Genomic DNA, 21,238 nt, shown 5'->3' with positions numbered 1-21,238 from the left:
TTCCAAGAAGAACAATTTGAACAATGAAAAATATCAATGTTAGTGAAACAGATAAAAGTGGTCGTATTATTACTAAACAATAGTGATTAAGGCTTTGCTTTTTGGTTCAAGAACTGAATGAATGATTTAAGGATGTAGCTTTCCTTGAATCTGGTCGTGTTACACTAAGCCTTCACTATTCTCTATTTTTTAAAATTCTCTCATTCTAATCAATTATTTCTCTCACTACTCACCCCCCCCATCCCCAATTCTTCTCACATACTCAGTATAGGCAGTATACAGAAGCTAATTAACCTGCTAAAGCGACATGTCTTTGTAAAATGGGAGAGTAGCAAAACAGCCAGAGGAAACCAGTGCCACTGTAAGGAGAGTGGACCAATTCTACGCAAATAGCACCAGAGGTCAGGGTAAGGTTTGAACAGTTGTAGCTGTGAGGCAGCAGCTGATCGAGCCGTACAGCCACTGTTTTTGCCCAGTTGGCTGCCACTCTGATTCTCCATGCTATTTCCACTCTTGACTTCCTGTCTTTCGACTCCTACTCCGTTCCAGTGAAGCCCAACGTAAGACAGGAAAAGCATCTGATCCTCTGGTCACTTCTGATGAAGTGTCATCTTTACAGGGCTTTTCTCAGTGAAGCTGGCAAAAGCTGCTGAGTGTTTCTCTCAATTTCTGCAGATCTCAAAGTAAAAGTCAGAATCAAGGTTGTCATAGGCACAAGTGCATTATGCACAGGTGCAATGAAAAAATTGCTTGTAGCAGCATCATAGACACATAGCACAATAGCATTGTATAAGCAACATTCACAAGAAAAGCATAAATTAAACATGAATTGTGAACCAGTGGTTTCCACAGTGGGCAATATAAAGATAAAGTGGGCAGTAGGGGGTGCTCGTTAATAAATACTTACTATAAGCACTTGATTCTCAGTACCTCATATTTGCTTATTATGATCACGTAATCACCCCATTCCTTGCTAATCCACTGTTTTCTTAGATTTTGCTTGAAGTGCATAATAATTGTTGAAAAGCATTGCAACACTTCTGTATTTGGCATATCATGAGAAATCTGTACTGATGAAATCATGTTATTTCCAGGCCAGCACAATATTGCCATCCACTACTGTAGTACAGTGTTAGCTAGCACAATTCCCATACTCTAATCACACAGTGGCACGATTCCTGTAAATTAGTGTAGGACATTCACTGGGGTAAAGTTCAGAATCTGCTCTTTCAAATGGTCATGATCACATTTCTCTAGCCCACGACGGAACCGAGATATCTCTGCCCCACTTTATATGCCTTCAGGCAATGAGTCATGTTTTGCCTGAACGATGATGATGTTATAACTCTCCACTTTATTGATCACAGGGCTGGAGGTTGGACTTAAACAATAGGCGATTGACCATAGTTGTTAATCCATAATGACCGAAAATGCAGACCAAACGAACAAGTAGTATAGAAAGTATAACGTGGAGTATCTAAAATATGCAGGCAATGTGTCTGTTGTGCGAACAGGTTTTTTCAAATGAGGTAATGAAACCGCCATCCATGCTGCTTGAACATTGAAGAGAATACACTGTGGTAAAGCAAACAAGAACTTGGCTTATTTTCAGTCACTTTGTGAAAACGGAAAATATGTCAGAACATATTTATCAGCATTTCACAACAAAGCAGTGATGGTTTGCCTGCTTCATACCACATTTCATCGCTCATTGGTAAATCTGGAAAGCCTCTTACGATTTGAAGGGGTTCTGAGTATGGTTTTGCATCAGTCACTAGACCAAATAATTAATGATTCTGCTCAGCAACATCTCTGTTCAAAGACAAATTGATAAAACATCTGAGAATGTGGTAGACACATTGTGCAACATACTTAGGACAAAAGAATTTGCTCTGCAGTTGGATGAGTCAACTTTGCCAGGCAAGGAATGTTTGCTTCTTGGTTATGTCTGCTTCATAAAAGATGAAAATATGATTCAAGAGTTATTATTTGCAAGGGTACTAGAAACAGATTTGAAGGGGTAGTTAATATTTTGAGTTGTTGAGCAATTTTTCGCTCACCAACATTCTTCCTTGTGCAACAAATGGGACACCATCAATGACAGGACGCCACCGTGGGGTTACTACTTCCCTGAAAAAAGCTGAACCTAACATATTTATGATTCACAGAAAGCGTCTTGTCCCAAAAAATCTAAGTGATCTGCTGCATGAATCATTAAGTACTGTCATCACGGCGCTAAGTAAAAGCCAGTCCCATGCTCTCAATTCTTGACTATTTTGAAAGCTTTGTACAGAGAGAAGTGAACAGTTTGAACACTTGCTGTTGCATAGAGAAGTCAGGTCTCAAAAGGAAACTGCTTAAGATCCTTTTATGCTCTCTTTGAAACTGATAAAATTCTCTGAAGACTCAAATGCTTCATTCAGTAATCAACTCAAGAATATCAGGCATGACGTTGTTTATTTGTCAGAATTATTCACCAAGTTTAATGAAATCCATCTTCAGTTGCACAGAAATTATGTGAATCTTACCAAAGTCAAATCGCTTGTCTCCACATTTCTGTCCAGGTTAATCCTATTTAAGTGCAACATTGGCCATCGTGACCTTTTCCAATTTCTGAGCCTCTCTGAATTGAAAGAGAAAGAACGAATACTAGATGATGATCCTCAAGTATACGGTGCCCACCTGCATAACGACGTGTCAGAGAGATTTCAGGATCTTCTCTCAATATAAATTCCAGATTGGGTAATAAATCTATTCCTCACCACTTGTATTGAGGAATTAATAGGAAGGATGGAAGAAGAACTGAACTTGCTACAAAATAACTTTGAGAGCTGAAACCAAGGTTCAAAAAATCATATCAAGACTTTTGGCTGCCCTGCACTGTGGTAAAAAGTCAAGATGCTATATATTGCCTTTCCAAAATTGTATCTAGTGGAGCATGGTTTCAGAAGAGTTGCCCAATTTCTTTCAAAGCATGAAACAGGCAGCAAATTACTGAGCGTGGGGATCTAAAACTCCTGAGTGTCATTCAGATGGTTATGCACCAAGCCCATCCATCTCATTGAAAAGTGAAAATGCAATGAAGTAGTGAATAGTTGGACTACTGATGAACACTCTAAAATTATAGACAATAGGTGCAGGAGTAGGCTATTCAGCCCTTCGAGCCAGCACTGCCATTCACCGTGATCATGGCTGATCATCCACAATCCGTACCCTGTGCCTGCCTTCTCCCCATATCCCTTGACTCCAGTATCATGAAGAGCTCTATCTAACTCTTTCTTGAAAGCATCCAGAGAATTGGCCTCCTCTGCTTTCTGAGGCAAAGCATTCCACAGTTCCACAACTCTCTGGGTGAAAAAGTTTTTCCTCAGCGCTGTTCTAAATGGCCTATCCCTTATTTTCAAATTGTGGCCTCTGGTTCTGGACTCCCCCAACATCGGGAACATGTTTCCTGCCTCTAGCATGTCCAATCCCTTAATAATCTTACATGTTTCAATAAGATCCCCTCTTATCCTTCGAAATTCCAGTGTATACAAACCCAGTCGCTCCAATTTTTCAACATATGACAGTTGCGCCATCCCGGGAATTAACCTCGTGAACCTCCGCTGCACTCCCTCAATAGCAGGAATGTCCTTCCTCAAACTTGGAGACCAGAACTGTACACAATACTCCAGGTGTGGTCTCACCAGGGCCCTGTACAACTGTAGAAGGACCTCTTCGCTCTTGTACTCAACTTCCCTTGTTATGAAGACCAACATGCCATTAGCTTTCTTCACTGCCTGCTGTACCTGCAAAATTGTTGATGAAAATCGTTTTTTTACTGCAATTAAATAAATTATTTTATTTGTGGCTTTAAATGTATTTGAATAATTTTTGTAATCATTTGTCTCAGCTTTAAATATGCAGTTGCTATTTTTCTATGCATCATAAATCTAAATTCGTTATAATTTTATGTTTATGTAATGGTCGAAAGAGAATAGTGGTCTGGGAGCCAACTGGGCAGTAACACTAAGAAGTTTGGGAACCACTGTTGCATGCTGCTTTTACAAGAAAGAACAAAATCTAATTTTAAAAAAGTTTATTTTAATGAAAAGTGATCAAAGTAGCCATTGTGTTGTTTATCTGTAGAAATTTATTTTTTTTTCCGGTTGTTTCACAAGCCAGATTGGTTGAAGAGAAGTAACTGCTCTTAAGCTTGATGTGGGACTTCAGGGTTTTGTACCTTTTATCCAGTGGTAGGTGTGTAAAGCTGGAATGACCAGATGATCAGGGTCTTTGATGCTGAGTCATCCCCTGTAGATGTAACCATGTGTTCCATTTTCCATACTTCTCCCTTGCCTGTCAGCAGGGATGTTCTCACCATCTTCGATTCTGCTAGCCTCCGCCAAAGAATCGAACTCCATTTTTCACCACATTTCAGTGTGATGTCACTACTGAACACACTTTCTGTATTCCTTCTCTCTTACACTTTCAGACAGACTAGCCTACGCCTAGTCTACATCAGAATCAGGTTTATTTTCACTGTCTTATTTGATAGTGTTGCACCAGCAGTAGAGTGCAGGGACATAAAATTACTATAAATAGTGCACAAAAAGTTATAATGAGATAATGTTCATGGACAGTTCAGTTATATGATGGGTAAGAGGAAGAAGTGGTTTCTAAATCGTTGAATGTGGGTCCTGCCACCTTCCTGATGGCAATAATGAGAAGACAGCTTGTCACAGATGCTGAGGGTCATTAGTGATGGATTCTGCTGCTGTGAAACACCAGGTTTTGAAAGTGTTTTCCATGATAGGGTGGGTTTTGCCCGTGATGGAGCTGGCTCAGTCTGTGACTTCTTCTACTACAGCATCTACTCTTACCTCTTCACTTTCTGCTACCCAAGGACCAAGAACTATCTCCAGGTGGAGACATCAATCAATTATATTACTACTAACTTTGTGCACAGCTTTTGGTTATCATAGTATGTTTTCCTGTATACAGGAACGCAAAATCTGAGTGAATGCTTCGGAGAACACATTTTATTAATAAAATCTTCACCGATCAGAAATTAACAGGTGTTCCTTTTCTCATAGTTAATTCGATGTTTAAATTCTCAAGGTATCAGCTGACTGGCTAAAATGTCCTTTGTTTCTGTCAAATGTATACATTGTGCTTGAATATAAATTTATGCTCTCTTGGCACTTTCTTTTAAGTACCAGTCAATAAGATGCCTTCCATAGAAGACGCATGTCTTTTTGTTGTGATGAAGGAACTCCAGTCCTTTAAGGAACTTTATTGGAGGGGAAGCAAAACTACCTGATTATATGTGTATTTTAGACAGTGATGTGATGTGCCTGACTTTTTTTTTATTACTAAGACCTGTCCTTCACATGTCGACAAGTCACATTTTCATTTGGAGAGCAAATCCTTGTTACAATAGTTGACAATGTAAATGACTGGATTTGTGAATGTTTCTCAATGGCAATATAATTGCGGTGAGACATTGCAGCTCGTAAGTGCACATTCTCATTTGTTCTCTTAAAGTTTTGAAGGAGTTTGAAACACATGATTGATATAAGTTCTTAGTTTATCTTGGTGAATTTGAAGCAAAAAAGTCTTTGATTTTTTAAAACAGTATCTTAGTACTCTCTTTCCCTTAGAACCTCCTTCCCTCGTTTGTCAAGCATATGTAGAAGGTAAAAAAGCATACCTTTACACGAATAAATGGAATCACAATCTTTAAATATCCTCAAGATAACAGATGTTTTTGAGTAAACGGATACATTTTTGTGATTTCTATGTGCATAAAATAAAAAATTAAACAACTGTTACTCTGTTAAAATTCATTATTTCAACACACGCATTGATGCACTTTCTCTTCAGATGGATTGTCAACTGAACATTTTCTTTGCATATTAATAACAATCTAAATAGAACCATTGCTTAATCACAAGCATAGATTGCTGCAGTACAAAATTTGCCAAGAAAATAATCCATTCAAACTGTAGTAGTAAGAAAAAATAATTGTGTTTCTTTAAAAATTGAGGAAATGTTGGATGGCCAGATTTCTTTCAGAAATGAGCCGAGTGAAAATTAGACATTTAAAATTGAGTGGTCATTTTCTTCAACAAAATTAACATTACTGGATTATATTCTGGTGATTTTAGCTTAAACTTTGGTAGATTGATATCGAGCACTCATTAATTGTTGATATATTAGGTATTTTTCTTAAGTGCATACTTACTGTTTCTTTGACATTATTCTTTTGGATATATCCTGGCATTTTTTCTTTTTGATTGATTCAAACATAAAAACAAATTCTGAGATGAACATACATATTCCCACAAATCTTAGTTTTTAAATAAATGCAAATTTCTGAGTCTGTGCTATAATTCTGGAAAATAACTATAGTTGTCAAAATGTGACACCCACAAAATTTAACATTTTCAGTAAGAGTATTCTTTCTTGACCTTTTTTAAATATCATTTCATTAAGATAATCGCATAATTCAGTTTTATGAAGTACCTGTTCCTTTTGCAGGTCAAATTGACAGATATGTTTTCATCATTTCCTGATTTATTTCTGAATGCTAACTTTTTTTTTACTTTGCTGGTAGCATCTAACTCATTTTAAGGTCAATTAGGATAATTGCTAAATTTAATTTGTCATTGGGACTATCAGCTAAAGATCAATCACAGTAATTGTCTTTGCAGTTTCAGATCTGTCTGAATATTTCCAAAGATGTTCTCTCTCTGGGTTCCTCCACAATTAACACTTATGTTTCTCTCCATTCCAAATACAAGTATATATCAAAAAGTATTTTGAGACATTCTGCCAGTTTGTTTTTTTAAGCTTCGAGAGCAAAAGGGCAGCTTGGATCCAACAACTTGCTGCATAGTGATATAGTTGGTAGTGCTTTAACATGATGGCTTCAGAGCATGGGTGCAACCTTGACCTCTGTCTGTGGACATACTCCCTGTGACCACATAGATTTCCTAGCTATGCTCTGGTTTCCTTCTGTGTTTGGGATTTTATGTGCATTGGCACTAAGTAGGGGAGTGTAGTGGTAAAATTTGGAGGGAATTAATGAGTGCATGGGAATAAATGGGATTAGTGTATATGGGTGCTTGATGGTCAGCATGGACTTGATGAGCTAAAGGGCCCAGTTGTTGACACTTATCACTTTTTTTTAACTCCTATTATTTCCAGAGTTCCAACTCCAGAAGTTGTTATCTAGATTAAATTTTTAGATGGTGGTAGTTTCACTGGATGAAATCAGGACTACGTTGTTAATACGATAAAGGAGCTATATTTTCTCTAAAAAGACCGAGGGAATATTTTAAAGAGTGTGCATTATAGTATGCTGACAGAGAATGAAAGAGAAAATGGGAGATTTTTTAAAAACAACTCTGCTTCAGTTGTTTTATCCTGGGAATTTGCAAACATTGATCCTGGAAACTATTACAAGTTCATCCAGTTGTGATAGTAAAGCAAAATAATATACCATACACTAGGATTTGGAAAATGTCTGGATTCAGTTGTTTCTGGACAGTTCTTGAACTCTGCCTCCTTCCCTTCAAATTCTTTCATAAAGCTATAAGAAGACGAAGGAGCAGAATGAGGCCATTCAGCCCATAGGTTCTCTGCACCATTCAATTGTAGCTAATTTATTTTCCTCTCTGCCCTATTCTCGTGCCTTCTCCACATAACCTTAGACTAATTAGGAACCTATCAACCTCTGCTTTAAATTTGCCCAATGAATTGGCCTTACAGCCATCTGCAACAATGAATTCCAAAGATTAAACCCCTTCTGGCTAAAAAATTCCTCCTCATCTATATTCTAAAGGGACGTCTTCCTATTCTGAGGCTGTGCCCTCTGGTTCTAGACTCTCCCTCTGTTGGAGGTATCCTCTGCATTTCCATTCTGTCTAGGTCTTTAAACATTTGGTAGGTTTAAATGAGATCACCACCCTTACTCCAATCTTCTAAACTCCAGCAAGTACAAGCCCAAGAGCCAGCTAATGCTTTCCATATATTAATGTTTTCATTCCCGCAATCATTCATGTAAACCTCCTCTGGACCTCCTCCAATGCCAGCTCACCTTTTCTTAGATCCAGAGTGAAAACTACTCGCAATACTCCAAATATGATCTCACCAATTCCATATAAAGCCTCAGCATTACATTATTGCTTTTATGTTCCAGTCCTTACAAAATGAATGTGAACATTGCATTAGCCTTCCTTAATACCGACTCAACCTACCAGTTAACCTTTAGGGAATCCTGCATTATGGTTCTCAGATCCCTTTACACCATTTTCTAAATTTGCTCCCAGTTTAGAAAATAGTATACACTCTTCGAGGGAGGAGGAGAAGATGGCGGTGCGACGACAGCGTGCGCGGCCACTTCGGTGGTGATGTCTGTTATCCGTCAAGTAGGGGACTGTGCACAATTCTGAGTTGATGGACACGGACGTGAGAGTACGGAGGAACATCTGGAAAACTTCTGAAATGCCTGCTTCGCTGCCACTGCTACTGTGTGGTAACCGGAATCTCTGGAGCAGAAGGCCCAGAAATCCTCGGCTTTGCATGTTTCAGCGGCTGGGGCGAGGTCGATGGCGCTCGGGAGGCTGTATCGGAGAGGCTGGTCAGAAGCTCGAAGTTTTCGGACAGATGGACTATGAAATTATGGTATTGCTTTGCACTGCTGTAACTATATGTTATAATTATGTGGTTCTGGCAGTGTTAGTCTTTGGTTTGTCCTGTTTTCTGTGATATCACTCTGGAGAAACATTGTTTCATTTCTTAATGCATGTATGCATTTCTAAATGACAATAAAAGAGGACTGAGTGTTCTGATAATCTAATCTTCACTTTTATTCCTTCTACCAAAGTGCACGACCATACATTCCCCTGTATTGCATTTCATCTGCCACTATTTTGTCCATTCTCCTAATCTATCAATGCCCTTCTGCAAACTCACTACTTCCTCACCTCATACCCCTCCACCTGTCTTTCTATTGTATGCAAACTTATCCACAAAGCCATCAATGATGTCATCCAGATCATTAACATATAATGTAAAAAGCAGAGACCCAACACTAGTCATTGGCAGCTGACTCAGAAGGGCTCTGTTTATACCCATTCTTTGCTTTCTGCCAGTCAGCTAAGGTCTATGCTAGTAACTTTCCTGTAATGCCATGGATTCTTATCTTGTTTACCAGTCTAATGGGTGGCACCTTGTCAATTGCCTGCTGAAAGTCCACGTTAACATCAACTGGCTCTCCTTTGTCTATCCTGCCTGTTACTTCCTTAGTGAATTCCAACAGATTTGTGAGGTAAGATTTCTCTTTAAGGAATCTGTGCTGACTTTAGCCTATTTTATCATGTGCTTTCAACTTCCTGAAACCTCATCTTAATAATGGACTTCAACATCTTGCCAACTGCTTAAGTCATGCAAATTGGCCTATAATTTCCTGTCTTTTGCCTCCCTCTCTTCTTAAAGAGTGGAGTGACATTTACAATTTTCTAGTCTTCTGAAACCATTTCAGAAACTAGTGATTCTTGAAATATCACTAGTAATGCCTTAATCTCTTCAGCTACCTGTTTCAGAACCCTGGGGTGTAGTCCATCTGGTGCATTGACTTATCTATCTTCAGACCTTTCAGCTTGCCAAGCATCCCTAGTAACAGCGACTATACTCACTCCTGCCCCCAACTTTCTCCAATTTCTGGCATTCTGCGAGTGTCTTTCACAGTAATGGCAAATGCAAAATACTTATTGAGCACATCCACCATTTCTTTGTTTCCCTTTACTACCTCTCCTGCATCATTTTTCCAGCAGTCTGATGTCCACTCTTGTCTCTTATTTACTTTTTATATATCTGAAAAAAAAAACTTTTGGCATCCTCTTTTAATAGGCCAAAGTTGGCATGGATTCCATAATGGAAAATCTTGCTTGACAAATCTGTTGGAAATCGTTGAGGAAATAGCAAGGCAGGATAGACATAGGAGAGTCTGTTGTCATCGTTTACCTTTGTCTAGTTTACTTTCATATTTAATCTTTTCTCCTTATTGCTTTTACAGTTGCCTTGTGTTTGCTTTTAAAAGCTTCCCAATCCCCTAGCTTCCCACTAATTTTTGCCATAATATATGCCCTTGATTTTGCTTTTACGTTGTCTTTGACTTCCCTTGTCAGTCACGGTTGCCTTATCACCCATTAAGAATGTTTCTTCTTTGGGATGAATTGAGCCTGCGACTTGAGTTACTCCCAGGAACCCTAGATATTGTTGTTCTACCATCATCCCTGCTAGTGTCTCCTTCCACTCAACTTTGGCCAGATCCTCTCATGCCTCTGTAGTTACCATTAGTCAACTGTAATGCCAATGCATTTAGTTTTAGCTTCTTCCTCTCAAATTATATGATCGCTGCCTCCTAACATTTTTTTTTCCAAAAACCTAGCTTCGTAATCAAATCTGGTTCATTACACAGCACGCCAATCCAGAATTACTTTTTTCCTAGTGGGCTGAAGCTGCTCTTAAAAAGAAATCTCGTGGGCATTCTACAAATTTCTTCTCTTGGGATGCAGCACCAATCTGATTTTTCCTGTCTACCTGCATATTGAAATTCTCCAGGACTGTTGTAACATTTCCCTTATTGCATGCCTTTTCTATCTCCCGTTCTAAATTGTACCCCACCTTTTATTGCAGTAGATAAAACATGGAAGTATATTGTTTTGTCTACATTTCTTAAATGTTCAGAACAAGAATACTCAAGCTGATTGCCAGTAGAGAACAACTTTATTTATTTAGTTATCGAGATACAGTGCGGATGGCCCTTCTACCCATTCAAGCCACTCCTCCAACAATCCTCTGATTTAACCCTAGACTAATCATGATAAAGTTTACAATGACCAATTAACCTACCAACTAGTACATCTTTGGACAGTGGGACGAAACCCATATACTGTAGTCACGGGGAGAACATACAAACTCCTTACAGGCAGCAGTGGGAATTGAACCCCAGTTGCTGGTACTGTAAAGTGTTGTGCTAGCCACTACGCTGCCATGCTGTCCTGTTGAATATCAAGAAATTTATTTACTTATAATGTGATAAATGAGGAACCATTTACTTTTCAATTTTTTTTACCCTTTTTTCAAAACATTATGAATCGATGTCATTTTCTTTAGTTCGGATTCTTTGCTGTTCATTAATCTTTATAGATTCTGTTTTGAATTGTGTTCCTGATCAATATCCACATGATTTTTCCCATTACTAATGTCAAACCAATTTAAGTCTGCTATACTATACATGCTCCAATTGTTGTAATGTAATTATTCATTTGTCAATTTGCTTCATGCCAAGATGCTGCAGTCCTGCATCTGTTTCTTCCAGAACTAAACCTTAATATGCAGTCTTATACATTCCCCTCTTTTTTTTGACATTGTGGGCATGCTAGGTTGGCGCCGGAATGTGTGGTGGCATTTGAGAGCTCCCCAACACATCCTTGTGTGTGTTGGTCGTTAACGCGAGTGGCACACTTCACTGTGTGTTTTGATGGACATGTGATAAATAACTCTGTATCTGAATGGCAAATGGCATCTGTTGTCAATGTACTGTTTAACAGGGGTATATCATAAAAGCAGTCTGAAATTCCTTCCTCACAAAGTTACAGACGAAATCCAGATAAATTTGACTAGTACTGATGAGAAAAAGGTCATCATGAATGTGGTGGGTCAAAGGGCCTGCGTGTTCCATGACTCCAATGATTTTGAACTAAAGTTGCAGGGAAGTGCAGCTGAATAACTAAGCATCCAATTGGATGTGATCACAAATGGCATGTCTAGGAGTTTGATTATCCTTATCCATAAGTATTACCTTATTATTGTTGTATGCCTCGAGAGAGGAAGGAGATGGCTTCTGGAGACTTTTGACAATGCCACTGCAAGTTTCCATCGAACTTTTGTAGATCAGGTTACTTTGCAACAAATGACACAGTGCTGCATCATTTTTTCTCCTAGCATTCTCTGTGGTCATATGCATGAACATCTATGGAAGTAGGTGGTGCTTTCCTCATGGGTGCAGGAGCGTGGTAATCCTGGCTGTTGAAATGCCTTGCAGTACCATGACCAGAATGATTCCAAGAAACCATATTTAGTCAGAGATCTGCAAATGTTGGAACAGCTGAAGGTAGATCCGTCTCTACTGTTTCTATTACATACAAGAATCAGAACCTACAAGGTGGCCACCAAACACTCTCAATGCAGTGGCAAGGTGTTGCTACATCTGCAGTTTGGCTGCTCCCTTGTGTTCTTCTAAAATAGTGGAGAAAGTGATTTGAAGAGGTCTTGACAGTGTTGAAGGAAAATGGTTGTTAAGAGATAATAAGGAAGAAAATGTTCTCAGAAAATGCTTTAAGATCATTGTAACCTTGCCATAATTTACTAATCATTTACCTGCTGCTTAGCTATGCTCTTTGCAAATTAATATTGTTTATAATATATCTTATTCTAACCATGTGCTTGGATTTTTGTCCACTTATCTATTTCATCATGGTAACCGCTTAGTTCTAACCCAGTGATGATGCACAACTTTGCCCTTTTCGTACTCTTGCCTTGTGCTGGATCTCTCATTGGTGCTTCTGCTACTTTCTGGATGTGGTTACCTTCAATGATGTCCTTCTATTTGACAATCGACATTGGAGCTCATTGAGAATATTCTACCTGTCTTTTGTTTCAGATCCAATTTGTGCACCTTCTTGTCTTAGCCTACGCACCTATGCTATCTTCTGTGTAATGTCTCAGTTTTGAAATGTTCATTCCTTTGCGGTCTGTCCAACGATATTCTTTTTTCTTTTGCAATCTCTTCCAGTGTTCTCGATCTTTTCACTCCCCACATTATCAATAAAGCACATTTATTGGTGATCATGCCTCTTGTTACCTTGGAATTCTTTTCCCTACATTTTCAGATTCACTATCTCCCTTCCTTTAACATTTTCTTTAAAACCTGTGGCATTCAGTAACCCTTTGATCATTTGTCCTGGTGTTACTCCCTGGAGCCCCGCATAAAATCGAACAAGCTTCTTTTGATATATGTTTGTTGTGTATCTAGGGATGTTGGATTAATTTAAGTGCTACATTAATGCAAGTGGTTTTATTTGTCAAGTTCTATGGGAAGATGTAACGAGTCTCAAGTGAATATTCAAATCAATCATAGTTAATTGGCTTGGAAAGAAATTTGAAGTTGAGAATAATTTCCCCCGTGTATCTGAAGAGTAAACTGTAGCTGATGCATGTTCAGTGATGTGTTGATCAATGGATGGTTAGGTCTGAGATTATAAAAATGGTGGTAGTGATGACTGCCATGAATTTTGATTGTATAATAGTATATAGACTGTGAAAATGTCCTGCCATGGAAGGTATTTGATCAAGGATATAGGAAATGGGTTTATTAGAGTTTGTCCTTTTCCAAAAAACAATAGAAAAAAGTAGCCAAATATTGGTCTAAATGTTTCATGCAAATATGAAACCATTTTACATGAAGTTCTGTAGGCATCTTCATCCCCATCAAGTAGATATGCAAGTTCAGTACTTCTCATTTGAAAGTCACAATTGGTCCCTCAACCATGTTGATATTCAGTATATGTATCTTGATTTTGGAACATTTGTTTTGTTGGATCTGGGAATTGCTTTGAATGCTGATTTGCTGGGCAAGGAGTACCTACCTAATTTTTATGCATCTGCGCATATCAAAGAAGTGGATTCTCAATCTTTTCACATTTTAATCTGAAATATAATTACCCTTAAGAATTGTGTGTTTTTGTTCAGGCATGTGAGAAGTGTATCCAAATAATGTTCTCTTCTCACTGCTATCATTGGGAAGGAGGTATAAGAGCCATAGATCCGACCGCACTAGGTTCAAGAACAGTTATTGCAATCAGGCTTCTGAACAAGCGTGAACTGATTCCACTACCTATGGACTCATTCCCAAGGTCTCTACAGCTCATGTTCTCAGTATTATTTATTTGTTCATTTATTTGTATTTGACAGTTTGTCTTCTTTTGCAAATTGGTTGTTTGGCAGTCTTTGTGTGTACTTTTTCTGTTGTAGCTCTTTGTTTTACTGCAAGTCTGCCCAGGATCATCTATTATATCCATTGCTCCCAATGTAGCTTTCTCTACTGTGGTGAGACCCAAATTAGATTGGTGGAACCGCTTTAAAGAGCACCTTTGCTCTGTCTGCCCCAAGATGATCTGCCAGTGGCTATCCATTTCAATTCTACTTCCTATTCCCACAGCTTCCTACTTCCTATTCTCATGTCTGTCCATGGCCTTCCCTACTGTCATGATGAGGCCAGACTCGGGCTGGAGGAACAGCACCTCATTCTGCCTGGGTAGCCTCCACCCTGATGGCATGAATGTCGACTTTCCAAATTCTGGCAATTTTTTCCTCCTCCTCTTATTTTTTTCTATTCCTACCCTCTCCACCTTTTCACCTGTCCATCAGCTCCCTCTGGTTACCCTCCTGCTTTCCTTTCTCCACTGTCCTTTCCTATCAGATTCTTCCTTCAGCCTTTTAGCACTTCTACCTATCACCTCCCAGATTCTTCATCGCTTTACCTCCCGAGGAGACCTGGTCTCATCTATCACCTGCCAGCTTGTGCTCCTTCCCCTCTCCCCACCACCTTATTCTTGCTTCTGGCCCCCTCCTTTTCAGTCCTGATAAGAGATCCAAAACATTGACTGTTTATTCCCCTCCATAGATACTGCCTGACTTGCTGAGTTTCTCCAGCATTTTGTCTAGATCGCTTAGGCATTTGCAATTTCCTCAAGGGTATTAATCTTTTGAAGTGTCTGTACTACACAAATTCTGACCTCTGCATTGTTCCACTACTTCTGGCCAGACCAACAATTTTCAATATCCTCAATCATAAAATTACATCCTTAAATCTGTCTTTTGATACAATCTTTCCGTAAACATTTCTTATCATATACTTCAATACTACCTTGTTGATAGATCTTAAATTTTATTAAAACCCTGTAGAATACTTTGGAATAGTTTTCTATTACAAAGGTACTATACAAACAAAGGTTGTTCTTGTTAGTGCTATAGAATTAAAATCTGGTTGAACCATTGAACTTTTTAGCATTGTCCTTTTAATCTAGGGTTTCAACCACCCACTGTATTTTTTTTTCTTTTTAGATAGAACAGCGTTCCAGCCTTCTCCTTCCTACCCTCCCCCCACCTTCTTCATAGGGCCTCTGCCCCTTCCCTCTTCAGTCCTGACGAAGGGTTCCAGCCCGAAACATAGACTGATCGTTTCCATGGATGCTGCCCGTCCTGTTGAGTTCCTGCAGCGTGTTGTGAGGGTTCCCCAATTAGTTTCCACAAGGGCCAAATTATGTGAAGCATGCCAAGCCAGAAGCCAAAAACGTCCAGGTTTTTTTTAGGCCTGGAATTCTCAAAGCCTGTGTTGTGGGTCACACAAGAAAAAAAAATGCACTCTTGAAACAAAATAAGTCCAAAACCAACCATTTAAATTATGACTCTAGCCATCACAACTGTCATCTGTTACGTGGAGAACTCATCTGGAACTTAAAATACACATACACGCACACACACGCGCGCGCGCGCGCACGCACACACACACACACACACACACACACACACACACACACACACACACACGGAGTTTAGTAGTACTGCCTTTTCCACTGTTTCCGTTCTTTCATTTAATATATTTGTTCTTTTTAATTAAGCTATGTAGCATTTGAAGTATTAAGTGTAGCTATAAATGAAATTATGAGTATTATTGTTGTAATATTATTATACCACAGTAAGATTGACAAATGGACAAAAATAAATTGATTCACTCACCTTGTTGCCGTGTTAGCCAACAATGGCACCGTCTTTAGTAACTCCACAACCGTTTTCTTGGTTTTCTCATCATGACTTAAAACTTCGCCAGCCATATCAATTGCACATGTTTTAATCAACTCGGCATCAGCGAATGGCTTCTTAACTTTGGCAAGATTCCATGACACATGCAATGATGCAGCTGTTGCCCTCTCTTGTGTAGATGTTGATTTACAGATAGTAGAAAAGGAGTGCTTGTATGATGAAATCATATTTGTAATTTTTTGTTTGCATTGATCTGATTTTGCAGGGTAGTTGGGGTTAAAACTGGCAGCATGCATAGTGTTGAAGTGCCGCTTTAGATTTTCTGATTTGCAGACAGCTACGGACTGTATGCATATTAAGCATGTCGGTTTAGCATTGGCCTGGTCCGGTAAAATAAAACAAACTGATCAGTCCAGTCAGATTTGAACTGACAGTTTTCCTGGTCGACTTTGCACTTTTTCGTGCAGGCCATGTTGTTCTTGGTTTAGGGTCTGTGACTTACTGCTGGTAACAATTAGCTTAGAAGACAGGTTTGCTTTTAGATGACAGGCGGGTAGCTGGCGCGTGCCGCTGTCTAGTCGAAGACCATAGAGTGCAGTAAGTCGTGTGCTCTAGGGGGGTGTAGGTCAAGTATATGGTGTGGGATGAGGTTAAAATAAATTAGGGCAGCACGCGCTTTATTTACATGTTATGACAGGTGCGTTCACGTAAGTGCCAATGGGTTGGCGCGGTCCGGACATTTGGTTCTCGCAGTCCGGACCTGGCCCATGGTCCACCTATTGGGGTTGTCTGAGATAGAACATAGAACAGTGTAGTACAGTACAGTACTGGCCCTTCAGCCCACAATGTTATGCCAACCTTTAACCTACTCTAAGATCAATCTAACTTATCCCTCCTACATAGCCCTTCATTTTCCTTTTATCCATGTGCCTATCTAAAATCTCACAAATGTCCCCAACTTATCTGTTTCCTCCACCACCCTTGGCAGCACATTCCATGCACCCACCACTCTGTGTTTAAAAAAAAAAACTTGCTTATGATATCACACCTTACCTTTGCACCTTTGGGTCCACATTAACCAGTATGAATGAAGAGCAGTAAGAATAAATCAGAGTGAGTTGGTGCCAAGTATATTATTTCTGCAACAGGTGCCAGGGAATGCTTTGATACTTAGCTAGTTGGAAGAAACAAATTTCTTTCAGACTTGGTTTAATCTGATGAGACTAAACCAAGTCTAAAACATAACAAAACTTTTAAACTCTTCTCCAAAGTAACCTCAAACTGTACATCATATTTACCTCCTCTCTGCTTCCCGTTATGATTTCCTACAGGTTTTATTTGAGGTGATAATTAATACCTGTATACAGTCTTGTCCAGTAAAATTGTTAATATGGCAAATTGGGGACTTCAATGTAAGACTGCCAGGCTTTACAAATTTTTCGATTTTATTTCTATTAATATCCCAGCATCCTTATTAATTCATGTTTTTGGATTACACAGTATTATAATAACTTTTCCGGTGAGCTAACAAATAGAAACGTAGAAACATAGAAAACCTACAGCACAATACAGGCCCTTTGGCCCACAAAACTGTGCCAAATATGTCCTTACCTTAGAAATTACCTAGGGTTACCTATAGGTAATGGGTCTGGGGCCTCATTTGATTGATGGAGAGTGCGGGACTCAACGTTCTTGTGAGAGAAAGAGGTTGTGTCATCTGTGGCCCTGGAATTGAAAATGGAGAGTGGAATTCGAGACCCTGAGAAATAGGCATGTAAGCCAGATGCTGTTCGCCATCAGAATCTCCTACTCCATCAAATAACAGATTCTCAGAGTTGTCCTATATTTGTTTTTGCCACTCTGCATTCACCCTATATCAGAAAATTGCAAGTTGTCATTGCAAGTTGTAAATTGTCTCATGACTCGCCTGGGATTAAATTGGGGAATTGCTGGGCAGCATAGCTCTAAGCGCTAGGAGGGCCTATTCTGCACAGTATCTCAAATAAATTAACATATATCAAATAAACCATCAAAAATAGACGATTCCAGCCCCTACCCCTTTTCCTTTTTAGAGTCCTGTGTGTTTGAAGCATGTGTTTTACCTGCTATTTCATCAAAACTTTGTCGTTTTGTCAGTAGTGGTATTTCATTTCTCACCAGCACTCAAAGTCTTTGGTCTGAGTGATGTTTCAGTAGTTTCAGACTTCAGTCCTGTCACCATATATCCATTCTTATGATTTGGGGAACAGCTTGTATTGATTGATTGTAACTCAGTCCATGCGAGGAACCAAGGCCATATGTAGTTCTCGATGTGTCTGAATAAATGTTGGTGCGACACAGTAGGTTCAGTGACACTTGTTTGTGACACTTCCCACGCTCTGAAACTTTTCGATGATTTTAAGTTCCCTGGCCCCCACCGCTTTATTTTCACCATGGATGTCCAGTCCCTATATACTTCCATCCCCCATCAGGAAGGTCTCAAAGCTCTCTGCTTCTTTTTGGGTTCCAGACCTAACCAGTTCCCCTCTACCACCACTCTGCTCCGTCTAGCGGAATTAGTCCTTACTCTTAATAATTTCTCCTTTGGCTCCTCCCACTTCCTCCAAACTAAAGGTGTAGCTATGGGCACCCGTATGGGTCCTAGCTATGCCTGCCTTTTTGTTGGCTTTGCGGAACAATCTATGTTCTGAACCTATTCTGGTATCTGTCCCCCTCTTTTCCTTCGCTACATCGATGATTGCATTGGTGCTGCTTCCTGCACGCATGCTGAGCTCGTTGACTTCATTAACTTTGCCTCCAACTTTCACCCTGCCCTCAAGTTTACCTAGTCTATTTCCAAAACCTCCCTCCCCTTTCTAGATCTTTCTGTCTCTATCTCTGGAGACAGCTTATCTACTGATGTGTACTATAAGCCTACTGACTCTCACAGCTATCTGGACTATTCCGCTTCTCACCCTGTCTCTTGCAAAAATGCCATCCCCTTCTCGCAATTCCTCCGTCTCCGCCGCATCTGCTCTCAGGATGAGGCTTTTCATTCCAGGACGAGGGAGATGTTCTTTTTTTAAAGAAAGGGGCTTCCCTTCCACCACCATCAACTCTGCTCTCAAATGCATCTCCCCCATTTCACGCACATCTGCTCTCACTCCATCTTCCCGCCACCCCACTAGGAATAGGGTATCCCTGGTCCTCACCTACCACACCACCAGCCTCCGGGTCCAACATATTATTCTCCGTAACTTCCGCCACCTCTAACGGGATCCCACCACTAAGCACATCTTTCCCTCCCCCCCCCGCCTTCCGCAGGGATCACTCCCTACGCAACTCTCTTGTCCATTCGTCCCCCCCATCCCTCCCCACTGATCTCCCTCCTGGCACTTATCCTTGTAAGCAGAACAAGTGCTACACATGCCCTTACACTTCCTCCCTTACCACCATTCAGGGCCTCAGACAGTCCTTCCAGGTGAGGCTACACTTCACCTTTGAGTCGGCTGGGGTGATATACTGCTTCCGGTGCTCCCAATGTGGCCTTCTATATATTGGCGAGACCCGACGCAGACTGGGAGATCGGTTGGCTGAACACCTACACTCTGTCCGCCAGAGAAAGCAGGATCTCCCAGTGGCCACACATTTTAATTCCATATCCCATTCCCATTCTGATATGTCTATCCATAGCCTCCTATACTGTAAAGATGAAGCCACACTCTGGTTGGAGGAACAGCACCTTATATTCCGTCTGGGTAGCCTCCAACCTGATGGCATGAACATTGATTTCTCAAACTTCCTCTAATGCCCCACCTCCCCCTCGTACCCCATCCATTATTTATTTGTGTACACACATTCTTTTCCTCTCTCTCCTTTTTCTCCCTCTGTCCCTCTCATTATAGCCCTTGCCCATCCTCTGGGCTTTTTCCCCCTCCCCTTTTTCCTTCTCCCTGGGCCGCCTGTCCCATGATCCTTTCATACCCCTTTTGCCAATCACCTGTCCAGCTCTTGGCTCCATCCCTCCCCCTCCTGTCTTCTCCTATCATTTCGGATCTCCCCCTCCCCCTCCCACTTTCAAATCTCTTACTAGCTCTTCTTTCAGTAAGCCCGACGAAGGGTCTCGGCCCGAAACGTCGACTGTACCTCTTCCTAGAGATGCTGCCTGGCCTGCTGTGTTCACCAGCAGCTTTGATGTGTGTTGCTTGAATTTCCAGCATCTGCAGATTTCCTCGTGTTTACAGTAGGTTCAGTTGTGATTTTATATTTGTAAATAGCTTTTCTTAATTGTTTCTGAGTTTGTTTTATCCATGTGTTTTTTCTAGGTTGCCTCAATTCAGCTGAACTTGGTATGTTCCTTCAGTGCTTTATTTTCTCTTTGCCGCACCACATTTGCTTCTATGTCACCTAATTGTTTTCTATTAACTAACCTTAAATATGTTTAAAATACTGCAGTTACTTCTGATGTTCTAATTTATTGTTTTTTTTCTTATACTTTCTCTTATCACATTACCTGTTTCAATGAATTTTTCCCCAGCTTTTGCAAAATGGCAACTTTCAAAGTTTGTCTCTAATGTAGAACACCAATCCGAACCAGCATAACTCTGTCTTTATTTTAAAGATTCTTCCAGCACTTTTTATTGTGCTGGAAGATATTGCCACAAATTTAAAGAAGCTGCAAGGAGCTGATGCGTTGAGCTGTGTAATAATGAAAGCTGAATGTGTAATAATGAAAGCTGAATTTAAAATGCCAGAAAATCTCAGCAGTTTGTCAGCATTATGGGTTTTGATTATTAAAGTTGAATTTCTGGATGATGTTGCCATGGGTTGTCATGTAGATGATGGATCTGTGGCATTAAAACTACTTGGCAAATAAATTAGTTCTCAGTTGAGAGTTCTATTTCAACAGTTTATTTTGTAAAGATTTTTCCAGGTTTAATATTTGTCGTGATGTGGAACTTGTTGGCAAGGCCGATATTTATGGTCTGTCCCTAATGGCCTCTTTAGTCATTGTAATTCACTGCATTGAGGTTTCTGCTGAAGGTACCTGCACAGTGCTGATTGGGGGAAGAGTTTCGATACTTGGATACTTGAGGAATCTAGGAGTGACTGAGGTCTGTAACTGGATTCCAATGTTGGCACCCACTACTGACAAATAAATCTGACTTCTGGTTTACCTAAGCATGCATGGATGCTCCAGAGTTATTTCCATTCAGATGTGGCAATGCTGACACCTCATACTGCTGGCGTTTGTCAGAAAAATCTGCGCTATTACTTCCACATCTCACTGGCATTTTATTGAATGGGGCAACATTCATGATGCAGAATTCAGTGCTCTGAATCTGTTTCACCTGTATCGCTGATGGCGAATTCATTCCCATAA

General features: G+C 40.0%; 1 protein-coding gene across 12 annotated transcripts in view; it reads left to right on the top strand.

Moving 5' to 3' along the window:
- The window catches only part of LOC134348516 (PTB domain-containing engulfment adapter protein 1-like), a 436,378-nt gene that overhangs the window by 132,169 nt on the left and 282,971 nt on the right, over positions 1-21,238 (top strand). Inside the window, exon 1 of one of the 12 annotated variants that reach the window (XM_063052013.1) lies at positions 8,652-8,670. The exons of the other annotated variants lie outside the window; for them this stretch is intronic. The gene's annotated coding sequence lies outside the window, so the exon portion shown is untranslated. Of the gene's footprint in view, positions 1-8,651; positions 8,671-21,238 lie in introns of those variants that run through there. 12 annotated transcript variants of the gene reach the window in all.

This window comes from Mobula hypostoma, chromosome 6, assembly GCF_963921235.1.
Source record: "Mobula hypostoma chromosome 6, sMobHyp1.1, whole genome shotgun sequence".
Classification (NCBI taxonomy): Eukaryota; Metazoa; Chordata; class Chondrichthyes; order Myliobatiformes; family Myliobatidae; genus Mobula; species Mobula hypostoma.
This window is presented reverse-complemented; position numbering and strand designations above follow the sequence as displayed.